Below are 3476 nucleotides of genomic sequence, written 5' to 3' on the forward strand. Positions count from 1 at the left end.
CTTTTCGGGAACATTAACTGATATTGCAGTGGCTACTCTTTCTCCAGGAACTGTGACAATGACTCATCGTTCCCGATTTGTCAAACCAAAATATGATTAAAACAGGGCACAGATAATGAGCAGCCAATACAGTGGAAAATTTGCGTAGGATCTAATGAATTATCCGATGTGATCTGCAATGTTGTAAACGTGGCTTATGTAGAAAATGAAGGGGTAGACACTGTTTGTGACGAACTGGACAGTTATTTCAAACAGTTTGTGCAGCCCTCAGGAGCTGAATAGCCAGTTTCTAAACATTGGTTCTCAAGTGTTCTTGACTTCCTTATCAATGTAAGCTGACATGGAAATTAATGCTCACATGCTCCCTAGACATGCCTCTGGCAACATCTCATACAGCCAAGATCAGCAACATGAATTAAGAAAGTTAAAAACATATACCCTTCATTAACTTAATATTGACAACACAGTTTTCACAAGGAGCAAAGAGAAAAGGCGTGGGTCGGGGGCGGGTTTCACTGTTCCCTGGCATCCCCTTGCATAAGAGATGCATGTGCAAAGTATATTGAGGATGGTAAAACAGGTATTTTAGGAGACACTGTGTACACAACAAGTTCTCAAAAGTCAGCAATGCGGTCATGACACAATCATCTATTTTTGTGATGGAGTTGGAAGCAAAACAAAATTTAACAATACGACAGGGACAAATTCCATTCAATTCTTTGAAATAGTAGCAATGAATGCTATGTGTGGAACTTGGAAGGCAGAAGGATATTCAGTTTAACACCACAGGAGAATGTAGGGGAGCGGAGCCACCGTTGGAAATCCAGATATTCGCTATCATTGCAAATATGTATCAAGAAGACGGAAATAAATTGAACTCTAGACATTCAATGCCTGAATTATAAGGCGGATGCATTGATAATTCAGATTGACTCTGGATCTCTTAGGAACGGCCCTTGTGCATTCCTCCCGATAGTAATGTAAACGTGGTGTTGAAACTGACTCCAGATTAGTACTATTATTCCGGATTTTTCGTTATAAAAATCAAAACATACAATAGGTCACCTAGAACTTCAAAGTAATTCAATGAATTATGAACAAATTGTCTTATATTCTCTAATTAAAGATTTTTTTATCATATCACAGTTTGAAGATCAAAATTAGATTGCAATGCATCAATTAATTTGAAATGATGGCAATGTTGGCAATCATTAATTGAGCGGAAGACACCAATCAGTTACAGACAACCATAGGCTTTAGAAAATTGGGGAAAATGTAACTCTGAATAGACTGAAACCACGAGTAATTAAGGAATATCTAACTTCTTATTGATAAGTTGGAATGGTGAAAATATGGAGAAGTGTTGATTTGTTTGTAATATAGTGGATTGAGGAATTCTGCTGGCCTGGAATTGTGTCTTCACTCATATTTCTCTCCTTCCATAAATTGGTGGCAAAACATTTACTGCTAATAGTTGCTCTTTGAGGGCAAATTGAAACTGCATATGGATTGTTTTAATAATCTCAGGATATGGGATAGAACCTCTTAAACGAGGAGGAGCAAATGGTATTGATAATTTTTCATCTAAAAATAATTCAGAAATTACTGATCAATAATAATTGTTTCTTTGTTTTTACCTTGAAATATTCAAAAACGATGTTCTGTTCTCAATGAAAATAAAACAGAAATCTGTGTAACTAGTTACTCCCAAAAATTCTCTTATTGATGCATTGTCGGAGGCATTTGCCATTGCAATACCTGTCTCGACATGCGCAACAAATCTCACAACAGAAGAGCAACCATTTGAAAAGAAGCAGCTTGATTACTTTCATGTCACAGAAAGTAACAACAATAATTTACCGAACAAATGCAACAGGCATTGTTCCAATGATCAGCACTACTTTTGCTGTGACTGAAATAACTTGGGAGAAGATATGCTGAGTGTTCTGTTCTATATGATGGGGCCAAATGTTTCAAATATTGATATAATTGCTTCTGAATCCAGGCATGTCTTCGTTTGCAGTGTTTAAGATGAAGATATAGAATCAGCCGAGAATGATCATGAATACCATAGGGACATCTACTTATCGCTGTTGATGAAGTTCAACTTGTCAGTTCCTGATTCGTGAGATGTTTTAATTATGAAGGGATTATCGAAGGACTGAGGGTGACAGACTGACACAAACGTAATAATGGACCTACCTCATTTAATGAAGACAGCAAACATGAAGTTTCGAATTTCAAAAAAGCATTTATTTTCAGACCTGAACAGTCATCCATCAATCGTTTTATCTGTCCATTCATGCATCCATTCATTCTGTCTAACTGTCTGTCTCTGATTCCATCTATCTATTTAGATTACATGGCAATCAGGGTGAGCTTGCCAATTGGATGAACATTTGGCCTAAATACAGGAGACAGAGTGTGTTTGTGGCAGGTTCTTTTTCAGACTGGAGGCCTGTTGCCATCGGTGTTCCACAGAGTTCGGTGCTGGGACCACTTTTGCTTATGATTTATGGAAAAGATTTCGATGAGAAACTAGAAGGCATGATTAGTATGTTTGTGTTTGACACGAAAATTGGTGTATAATGGACAGTGAAGAAGGCTATCTAAGGTTGCAAAGCGATCTTGATCAATTGGATGAATGGGCTGAGGAGTGACAGAAGGAGTTTAATAGAACAGAGAGACCTTGTGGTTCAGGATTATAATTCTTTGAAGTGTGAATCACAGGGTGGTTAAGAAGGCGTTTAGAACGCTTATGTTTATTGATCAGACCTCTGTATGCATGAGGTGAGACGTCATGTTAAGATTGTACCGAACGCCTGGTCACCCACTTATAGGATATATATTGTAAAGCTGGAGATGTTTCAGAAAAGATTTAACAGGATGTTGCCAGGAATCGAGGATTTGAGTTATAAGGAGAAGCTGGATAGACTGGATCATTTTTCACTGGACTATAGGAAGTTGCAGAGGGACCTTAAACAGGTTTATAAAATCATGTGGGTTATAGATAAGGTGAATGGTAGATGACGTTTCCCTAGGGTGGGTGATTTGAAGACGGGGAGGTTGGCAGTTTTTTTTTTAGTTTGAGAGTTTGGAATTATTTTCCAGAGGAATGTTTGGATGCAGGCACAATTACAACATTTAAAAGACGTTTGCTTAATTACACGAATAAGACATGTTTGGAAGGATGTGGGCCAAGTGCAGGTAGTTGGAATTAAGTAAGTTTGGGATTATTGTCGGCATGGAATTGTTGGTCAGAAGGCTCTGTTTCCGTGCTGTATGACTCAATGACTATATGACTAGCTAACCATCTATCTGTCTGTCTATCTATCTATCTATCTATCTATCTATCTATCTATCTATCTACATCAGGAAGGGTCACCGGACCCGAAACGTTAAGTCTGTTTTCTCCTTCACAGATGCTGACAGACCGGCTGAGCTTTTCCAGCAACTTTGTTTTTGTTCCTGATTTA

The sequence above is a fragment of the Rhincodon typus genome, chromosome 42 (assembly GCF_021869965.1).
Source record: "Rhincodon typus isolate 14 chromosome 42, sRhiTyp1.1, whole genome shotgun sequence".
Taxonomy (NCBI): Eukaryota; Metazoa; Chordata; class Chondrichthyes; order Orectolobiformes; family Rhincodontidae; genus Rhincodon; species Rhincodon typus.